The sequence below is a fragment of the Mixophyes fleayi genome, chromosome 11 (assembly GCF_038048845.1).
Source record: "Mixophyes fleayi isolate aMixFle1 chromosome 11, aMixFle1.hap1, whole genome shotgun sequence".
NCBI lineage: Eukaryota > Metazoa > Chordata > Amphibia > Anura > Limnodynastidae > Mixophyes > Mixophyes fleayi.
In genome coordinates, this window is record NC_134412.1 from 5,083,609 (window position 1) to 5,095,007 (window position 11,399).

Genomic DNA, 11,399 nt, shown 5'->3' on the forward strand with positions numbered 1-11,399 from the left:
TCAAGATCTTGAGACTTTTATTAGGATGTTCTCTTCAGCCAACCAAGACAACTGGGTAGAATTGCTCCCTTGGGCTGAATTCGCCCATAACAACATGTACCATGAGTCATCATCCAAAACTCCATTCTTTGTGGTCTACGGTCACCATCCGTCTTTTCCGGAATTTCCTGCCCTCCCGCCCACCCAAGTTCCTGCTGTGGAGACTGCTTGTCAGACCTTCAAAAATATCTGGTCTCAGGTCAAAACCTGTTTAAAGAAGACATCTAACAAATATAAGTCTTTCGCAGATAAGAAGAGGCGGGCTATTCCACCACTAAAAATTGGAGATCGTGTCTGGTTATCTACCAAAAATATTCGTTTGAAGGTTCCATCTATGAAATTCGCCCCTCGTTTTATTGGTCCATATAGGATCATTCAAGTTATCAATCCAGTATGTGTTAAACTTCTTCTTCCTAAGAATCTTCGGATCTCCAATGCCTTCCATGTGTCCTTGCTCAAACCTCTCATCATCAACCGTTTCTCGACTCCTTCCTCAGCACCGCAGCCAGTTCAAGTTCATCAGGAGGAGGATTTCGAGATTACTGAGGTATTGGATGCAAAAATTTCGCGAGGAGTCCTCCGTTTCCTCGTTCATTGGAAGGGCTTTGGTCCTGAAGAGCGTTCATGGATCAAAGCTGAAGATCTTAATGCTCCTGCCCTTCTGAAGAAGTTTTATTCCAAAAATCCGGACAAGCCCGGTTCCAGGCGTTCTGTGCCCACCTTTAAAAGGGGGGGTACTGTCACTCACCGGACTGTGAGTGCTTCTTCCCGGACATTTAGGAACCGTGGCCGTCCTCCATCCTGAGGGACTGCGCATGCGCAGCCCTTTCTATACCTCCAGTGTATGTTCCTTTAACTTAATTGGCAGATCAGGCAACCTCCCTATATTAAGCACCTGTGGTCAACACCACGTTGCCTGATCTTGGAGTCTCATTCCCCATGAGTCTCTGAAGGTGTTCCTGTGTTTCCTTGTTTATTCAGCCCTGCTGATTCCTGTGGTTTCCAAACCACTTCTACCTCTGTGGTTTCCAAACCACTTCTGCTACTGTGGTTCCCATACCACTTCTACCATCTACTGTATCATCGTGACTGTGAGCTGATTCCTATCCGCTGCCTCCGTGCACTACAGTCTTCTAATCACTTCAACTCTACCACGTATCATTGGGACTGTTAGCTGATGCCTATCCGCTGCCTCCGTGCATTACAGGCTTCAACCACATCCACTCACCTGTTCATGATTGTGACTGCCAGCTGATTCCTATCCGCTGCCTCCGTGCACTACAGGCGTCAACCTGCAACTCGTCTGTGTTTCATCATCGTGACTGTTTGGCTGATTCCTATCCGCTGCCTCCGTGCACTACAGTCTTCAACCTGCAACCCGTCTGTGTTTTATCGTGACTGTTTAGCTGATTCCTATCCGCTGCCTCTGTGCGCTTCAGTCTTCAGTCCTTGTCTACTCTACCGTGTTTCCTTGAGTCTGCTGCCACTATTGCTACCCGCTACTCTCCGTGATCATCTGTTCCAGTTCAACTCTGCTCCGGTGTCCCATCGTTACTGCACCTGCTGGTTGCTATTGGTTACCTCCGTGTTCCCGCAGAGACCCGCTGCTGTTACTTCTCAGCGCTACTCATCCATCTACTGCTGATCCGCTCTCCACGCCTTCCTGTGTTATCCTGCTGGCCTCCTGCCCTTCAGGTATCTCTGCACTCCTGTCTGACTGCCTTCTCCTGAACCACGGTATGCATACTTCCCATTGACTGTGCTGTGTATTGCATACCTTGCTGGACTGTGTTGGTTCTCCTCTGGAGTGTACTATCCGCTGAGTCTATTGCCATCATTGACTGTGTTGGTTCTCCTCTGGAGTGTACTATCTGCTGACTCTACTGCCATCATTGACTGTGTTATCTTATGCCGGATTACTTCAAGAGACTTTCTATATTGGCAGTGTTGTTCAGTCATTTATACATTTATATTGTGCATATTACTGTGGATCAAAGTCAAGGTGCCCGTGTATATATTGTGTTGCAGTCTCTCCCCGTGCACCTCCTCACATATATATTCAGTAGTACAACTTGCTAGTGGCAGACCACTGACTCCTGTTTACAGTTTCACCTGTTCCAGTATCCTCTCACATAGCAGTGGTACAACTTGCTAACGCAGACCACTGACTCCCCGGATACCTCCACTTGGATTCCATTCCTTCACTCAGACAGCGGTACAACTTGCTATCCGCAGACCGCTGACTCTCATCACCTCCTCGTTTCTGTTGGACATTCCTCCTCACTATAGCAGTGGTACAACTTGCTACCGCAGACCACTGACTACCTTCACGTGTCCTTTGTCCATACAGTTCCTCGTGTATTACTACCTCCATATTGCCAGTGCTGCTAGTCATAGACTTTCCTGAGCATCTCATCATCTGCTTTTCCTGTTCCGTGATCACCCTGCTACCAGAGTACCATATTACCACCTATACTGCTCTGGTAAGCCTATCACCTGGTGATCCCTGGGTAAAGACTCCTAGTGCCCGTGACAATCTGAGGAGAAACGTAAAGTTGGCAATATGCCATCTACGACACGGAGTGGCAAGGAACGGCTTAGGCCCTGGCCCGTGTTCATGACTAGTGGTCCAGCTTCACCCAAGGATCTAAGCCCTTCTCCCCCCCCCTACAAAAAAATTAAGAGAGTTATGCTGTCAGCAACAACAACAAAACACCAAAGAACTCTGCCTTCTAAACAGATGACATCACAAATCCCCAAGGCGAGTCCAAGGGTGTTGGTGGTTGATAAGCCTGACCTTCCCCTCACTGTATGGGAAGAGGTGGCTCCATCCAGCATTTACAGCACACCCTCTGCATATGTTGGAAGGATCACCCACAGTGTAGATCCAGATTTGGATAATCAAGGTGTCAATGTTGTACACCAGGAGGAGGCTATTGATGTAGCTGGCGCTGTGGAGGAACTTGATGATGAGGATGGTGATGTGGTTATTGTAAATGAGGCACCAGGAGGGAAAACAGCTGATGTCCATGGGATGAAAAAACCCATCGTCATGCCTGGTCAGAAGACCAAAAAATGCACCTCTTCGGTCTGGAGTTATTTTTATCCAAATCCGGACAACAAATGTATGGCCATATGTAGCTTATGTAAAGCTCAAATAAGCAGGGGTAAGGATCTTGCCCACCTAGGGACATCCTCCCTTATACGTCACCTGAATAACCTTCATAGTTCAGTGGTTAGTTCAGAAACTGGGCCTAGGACCGTCATCAGTCCAGGGACACCTAAATCCCTTGGTCCTGTTGGATACACACCACCAACACCCTCCTCGTCAACTTCCTCCACGATCTCCATCAGATTTAGTCCTGCAGCCCAAGTCAGCAGCCAGACTGAGTCCTCTTCAATACGGGATTCATCCGAGGAATCCTGCAGCGGTACGCCGACTACTGCCGCTGCTGCTGTTGCTGCTGTTAGTCTGTCATCTTCCCAGAGGGGAAGTCCTAAGACCGCTACGTCTGTCACCAAACAATTGACCGTTCAACAGTCGTTTGCCATGACCACAAAATACGATAGTAGTCACCCTATTGACAATTTTTTGGTTAACAAAGTCAACAAATAACACTTCGACGCTGTCTGTCTTTCACATACTTGATGGGATCTCAATGATGAATGCTCTGTACCATGGTCGTCTAAAACAAGAGTTATTGACGTGCTATAACTACTGTAGTTTTTATAAATTATAAACACTACACTTGAAAGTTGGAGGAGGTATTGTGGTCCCGGTACCAAATTGGGTACCGTGGCCACTCCACTACGCAGTCCAGATAGAGGCGCATCAGATATTAAACAACGTTGACTGTTGCTGCCAAATCATAAATTAATGAAAATGACCTGTCATCGTCTAAAACAAGAGGTATTGACACGCTCAAACTACACCTTGTATATACTGCAGAGGATGTAGGAGCAGGCAGCTGTGCAGTGGAATTCAGACCATTTGAAGGCGGAGGTATTGTGGCCCCGGTACCAAATTGTGTACCGGGACCACTGCACTATGCAGTCCAGAAAGCTACCTCAGTGAAACGTTTTGGACTAAAAACAATATTGTGAGGTGTGAGGTGTTCAGAATAGACTGGGAATTAGTGGAAATGATTGTTATTGAATGTTATTGCGGTTAATAATAGCATAGGAGTGAAAATAAACCAAAAAACTTGATTTTAACACTTTTTATTCTAAAATAAATCTGAATCCAAAACCTTAAATCCGAACCAAAACCTTTCTTCGGGTGTTTTGCGAAACAAATCCGAACCCAAAACCTTTCTTCGGGTGTTTTGCGAAACAAATCCGAACCCAAAACCTCAAGCAAATCCGAATCCAAAACACAAAACATGACACACCAAAAGTGGCCGGTGCACATCCCTATAATCTATATATGTCTATCTATCTATCTGTATATCTATCTATCTGTATATATATATATATATATATATATATATATATATATATATATATATATATACATACACACATACACACACACACACACACACGTATATATATATATACATACACACATACACACACACACACACACACACGTATATATATATATACATACACACATACACACACACACACACACACACACGTATATATATATATATATATATAAGAAATATGAGAATTGTTAGGGTTATAGTTAGTATGGGAATAAGTACCTATATCCCAAATGATTTTATATCATAGTCTCTTTCACCTCTCACTGATCCCAATAACCCTGTAGAGAGACCTGGGATTGAGAACGCCGTCAATGAACTATTTGGCTTGTTGAGAACGTGCATCAAGACTACTGAAACGAGTAATAGTTGCTGGACTTATAGCACCACCTGCTGTTAAAAACAGTGAATTACAGCCCTGTGAAAAAAAAAATGAAAAATTGGTCCCTTAACTACCCGGTGGATCAATGCTTACTACCCCGACAAGACTTACCCTGATGTCTTCACAGCGAACAGCTCCTTCCCAACCAGGGTGACTGATGTGATAACCGACTGCAAGGCTCTGCGATGAATGAAGAAGCCGGCGAGACTTGATGACGTCACTGGCGCCCGCGACGCTGTTATCGGTGCTGTTAAGGGGGTAATGTAGGTATGCGGGTATGGACAATGTACAACGCTTTGCAAAGTAAAAAAAAAATGCGGACAACTGTGGACAATGCGCCTGCTCACACAGCACTTTCTGTGAAGTAGTTTTTGACCAACAAACATTAGGGATGTGCACCGGCCACTTTTGGTGTCTCGTGTTTTGGATTCGGATTTGCTTGAGGTTTTGGGTTCGGATTTGTTTCGCAAAAGACCTGACGAAAGATTTTGGTTCGGATTTAAGGTTTTGGATTCGGATTTATTTTGAAAAAAACATAAAAAGTGTTAAAATCAAGTTTTTGGGTTTATTTTCACTCCTACGCTATTATTAACCTCAATAACATTCAATAACAATCATTTCCACTAATTCCCAGTCTATTCTGCAGAATCAGTGAACTTTGTAATATTGCAGTACCAATGGACTTATACTGCAGGATTGTTTTTGGATATTTGTTTTTAATTTCTTTTTTTTATAATTTTTATTTTTTTATTTTTTTTTATAACTTTTTTTAAAATTTTTCGTGCTGTGCTGTGCTGTGCTGTGTCCTTCTAAGGGCATTGTTATTTCCCCAGCACAGCACAGCACGAGATATAGCAGGACAGAGGACCACCTAACACAACCTCCCTCTACCCTGATCAATGCCCGAGTGAAGATGGCGGCGGCTAGTGGGGAATTTATAGAATACGAGTATCGCAAGATCCGACAGCGGGATTATGACTCAGAGCCTCGGTTTCAGTTTTGCAATTGGCGGGAATACCCGGATCTGTCTCGGATCCGGCTCGGATCGGCAACGTTCGGGTGGGCTCGGATTTCAGATATCCGAGCTCGCTCATCTCTAACAAACATATTACTACACTTGAACATCCTCCATATTCGCCCGATTTAGCGATTTTTATCTTTTCCCAAAAGTTAAATCAGTGTTTAAAGGGGACACATTTTGAGTCAGTTGATGCTGTAGAGAAGAATATGTTGAAATAAGAGACAGATATTGATTTGCTCCGTGCCTTCCACCAGTGGAAAACAAGACTACAGCGATGTATCAGTGCAAATGGGGAGTATATTGAAGGGGACAAACATTAAATTTGCAATACCCATAAACAAAGGTGAGTTAATTAATCAGTCTCGTTATTTAATAGACATACCTCGTATATTCTAAGGCTATCATTGATATGACTGGCATTGAAAGACTTTGCTAGTTCTTGAAAAACAGGTTAGGTCACATACAGTTTACACACAATGCAGGATTGTTTCTCCCTGAGTTTACATAAATGTTATGCAACAGTTATTGTTTAATTTATGTCTGGTGCGCTCCTGTTTAACAGCCGGAGCTGGACAAGACTTGTTTGGAAGGGAAAATTAGAAGATGGAAATCATAGACACGTTCACTTATTTGTTTTATGTTTACAGCACGTTATGTGGGACAACTAGAGAACGTAGATCTGTCCCTTATCAAAACAAAACTAGAAGTTAGCTACTGTCTATAGAACTGTACAGAAATATGTCCTACACAGTACGTCCTAAATACACTCCTAGACCCAAATGGCTGTTATGTACCTTTTTTTTTTAAATCAAGTAATGTTTATTGTAGAGTTTAGACAAAAGACATAATATAATGAAATAAAACAAATTAAATTAAACGAAAAACAAAACAAAAAAAGATAAAACACGATAAAGCCGTACAGCGTAAATAGTTATATGATGTGGTGAGTTTGAGTCAAGCAGAACAGATGGATATATCATCAACATCAACATTTATTTATATAGCACCAGCAAATTCCGTAGTGCTTTACAATTGGGAACAAACATTAATAAGACAATACTGGGTAATACATACAGACAGAGAGGTAAGAGAACCCTGCTCACAAGCTTACAATCTATAGGACAATGGGAGTTAGAAACACAAGGGCATGTGCTACATCATATTGCACAATGGACCAGCTAGAATGCAAAGGTAAAAGTACTGAGTGGGCTATGTGTGTAGCAATGTTAGTCAGAAAGTTGTTGTCTTGTGTTAGCAGTGTAGAGGGTGGTAATAGGGTGATCTAGGGAAATTAAGATGATGGTTGAGGAATATCATAAGCTTGTCTGAAGAGGTGGGTTTTCAGTGAACGCTTGAAGGTTTGAATACTAGAGGAAAGTCTTACTGTACGAGGGAGGGAATTCCACAAAGTATATAATTAAACATATATATATATATAGATAAAATATACATAGATAGAGGACACTTTAAAAATGTGTCATCAGCTCTTATTATGAAGGAACGATTAGAAATATTTCAGACTTTTATAGAGCGGGTATTCAAAAATCGTTTACTTTTGGGCATTGCCCTAGCAAGTGCCAGAACTTGCAATCCGTTGACCCGCACTTTGGGCATTCAGAGTCATGTTTTCTCCCAATTTCAACCAGTGAACATGGAGTATGATAGACCCTATGTAATATGTATACATTAACTTGCTGATAGCGAATACATGACGTGGCTTTTTTCAGACTTTTTAGGATACGGGACCATTCTTCCTCTGACAACACCCCTACATTAAGTTCCCATTTTGCTGTTATGTACTTTAAGACATACAAATGTCTGATTCCAAATTCACTCTCACCAGATTGTCTAAATCTACCCCAATATCTGAGCTAACGTAAGTGAACTTTAACTATCCGGATGCCCTCGTTAGGGACTAGCGGTCTCTTCTATAACTCAGAACATTTCTAGCAACTTATGAAACACAAGTGGATGGAATTTCTGGATAACAACGTACAACCTTAGGATAATCCGATTTTATTTTTGGAATCTTCTAAAGCAGTGATAAGGGGGCATATTATTACTTTTGTAGCAAATAAGATCAAAGAAAATAATATAAAATGCCAATCTGTTTTTCAATCGGTGCAGAAAACTTGCAGTGCAGGTGTCTCGGAGGCGAGTGGGATATCTCTAAATTAATGGGCACAGGGTAAACAATTCTGACAAAGCTGCCACTTGAAATCCCACATCTTTCAGGGGAGGCCAAGAATCCTGAAATAGCAAAGCTACAAACTGTAAAAATGCATTTTATGTACAATAGACATTAAGAACATCCTATATATATTTTATGAAACAAAACGTTTTTAAAAAACGTTTTTTTATTTTTTAATGTTTTGTCATTAATATCTATATTAATAACAGGTGACGTTAATTGAATAGGTTTTTTTTCCCCCCAAGCGTTCTTTTGTGACTTTATATTCCAGGTCTGCATTGGACGTATCCTGCAGTGTCTAGAGTATTACAGACTTGGACCCGTATTATTCAACAAAAAACGTCACTATTATGTTCATTATGTTCGTTTTGCGCTTGTTAATGGACCAGGCCTGATATCTCTTTGCAAATAATTGCCACTATCTCTAATTTACAATTATATAAAGCCCCAGGGCCAAATGGCTTCACTGGGGAATAGTCTACACAATTGTGACATGAGTTCACTCCTATATTATTGGAATTATATCAAACCACTCGCAAATCACGGCTCACAAAACCTTGATCTTGAAACCTGGTTCCTACCATAGCATCCTCCTATCGATCAAAACATCCAAAATAGTGGACAGAAGGCTTCAAAATATTCTCCCAACGCTATTAACAAATCAACAATTGAGTTTTGCAAGTTGTTGGCATTCGATCGGCGATAGTTGATAATGTCGGCATTTCCGTCTCATCCAAACTCCCCCAAAAATACTCTCAACTTTAGATGCAAACAAAGAATTCAATATGGTGTCCTGGCCCTTTTTAACAGATGCACTAATGATGAGAGATTTGATGATTAACGCTCATTGGCACGATAATCAGGTGGAAAACCTGTAGTGTGTACCCAGCCTAACTGTACAATACAGCCGGCATATTGCCTCTGAATGCTCCTCACAGATAAGGCCGTGGTCGGGAAATAAACTCATGACCCCAGTGCTGTGAAGCAGAAGTGCTAACCACTGAGCCACCGTGCTGCCCACTTCTGTATTTAATACAACCAGCATGTTTAAAAAAGAAATAAGAAAAAAAAAATTAAATGCAAGTTAAACATTTTACTCTAGACTGAAAATATAACAAGCATGTTACCCCCAAGCCTCCTGCCAAACTGATCTATGAGCCAATGAGAGAAGGAGGTTTGTGAGAGGAGCTGGAGGTCAGTTGGGTGCGATATCCTGATGCTGGAGCCTGGCGCTTCATTGTGATGTCACCGCCGACAGTAATGTTTCACGAAGCTGCAGCCTAACCCTAACCCTAACCCCTAACCCCTAACCCCTAACCCTAACCCTAACCCTAACCCTAACCCCTAACCCCTAACCCTAACCCTAACCCTAACCCCTAACTCCAACCCCTAACCCTAACCCTAACCCTAACCCTAACCCTTCGGCCAGGGTTGCCTAACCCTAACCCTAACCATGGATCCCCCGGCCCGGGGGCTTCCGACGTGGAAGTACAAACCGGCAGCTTGGCAGCGGGTGGAAAACGACAGCTTGGCCTGGAGTGATATGTCCGGGACGGAGGCGCTCACCCTAACCCTAACCCTAACCCTAACCCTAACCCCTAACCATAATCCCTAACTCCTAAACTTTACCTTAACCCTAACCCCTAACCCTAACCTCTAACCCCAACCCCTAACCCCTAACACTAACCCCTAACCATAATCCCTAACTCCTAAACTTTACCTTAACCCTAACCCCTAACCCCTAACCCTAACCCTAACCCTAACCCCTAACCATAATCCCTAACTCCTAAACTTTACCTTAACCCTAACCCCTAACCCTAACCTCTAACCCCAACCCCTAACCCCTAACACTAATCCCTAACCATAATCCCTAACTCCTAAATTTTACCTTAACCCTAACCTCTAACCCCAACCCCTAACCCTAACCCCTAACCCCTAACCCCTAACCATAATCCCTAACTCCTAAACTTTACCTTAACCCTAACCCCTAACCCTAACCTCTAACCCCAAACCCTAACCCCTAACACTAAACCCTAACCATAATCCCTAACTCCTAAACTTTACCTTAACCCTAACCTCTAACCCCAACCCCTAACCCTAACCCCTAACCCCTAACCATAATCCCTAACTCCTAAACTTTACCTTAACCCTAACCCCTAACCCTAACCCTAACCCCTAACCATAATCCCTAACTCCTAAATTTTACCTTAACCCTAACCCCTAACCCTAACCTCTAACCCCAACCCCTAACCCCTAACACTAACCCCTAACCATAATCCCTAACTCCTAAACTTTACCTTAACCCTAACCTCTAACCCCAACCCCTAACCCTAACCCCTAACCCCTAACCATAATCCCTAACTCCTAAACTTTACCTTAAACCTAACCTCTAACCCCAACCCCTAACCCCTAACCCCTAACCATAATCCCTAACTCCTAAACTTTACCTTAACCCTAACCTCTAACCCCAACCCCTAACCCCTAACCCTAACCCCTAACCATAATCCCTAACTCTTAAACTTTACCTTAACCCTAACCCCTAACCCCAACCCCTAACCCCTAACCCTAACCCCTAACCATAATCCCTAACTCCTAAACTTTACCTTAACCCTAACCTCTAACCCCAACCCCTAACACTAACCCCTAACCATAATCCCTAACTCCTAAACTTTACCTTAACCCTAACCTCTAACCCCAACCCCTAACCCTAACCCATAACACTAACCCCTAACCATAATCCCTAACTTCTAAACTTTACCTTAACCCTAACCCCAACCTCTAACCCCAACCCCTAACCCTAACCCATAACCCTAACCCCTAACCATAATCCCTAACTCCTAACCTTTACCTTAACCATAACCATAACCCTTAACCCTAACCCCTAGCCCCAACCCCTAACCCCTAACACTAACCCCTAACTCCAACCCCTAACCCTTACCTTAACCGCTAACCCTAACCCAATGTTGGTCAAGGGGTAGTTGTCTTGTGTGAAATTGTGTAGCGGGTGGTAATAGGGTAATGTAGTGAGATTAAGATGATGGTTGAGGAATATTATAAGCTTGTTTGAAGAGGTGGGTTTTCAGAAAACGCTTAAAAGTTTGTAGACCAGAGGAGAGTCTTATTGTGCGAGGGAGAGAATTCCATAGAGTGGGTGCAGCCCGAAAAAAGTCCTGTAACCGGGAATGGGAGGATGTAATGAGTGTGGATGAGAGACGCACATCTTGTGCAGAACGGAGTTGCCGATTTGGGAGATATTTTGAGACAAGAGAGGAGATG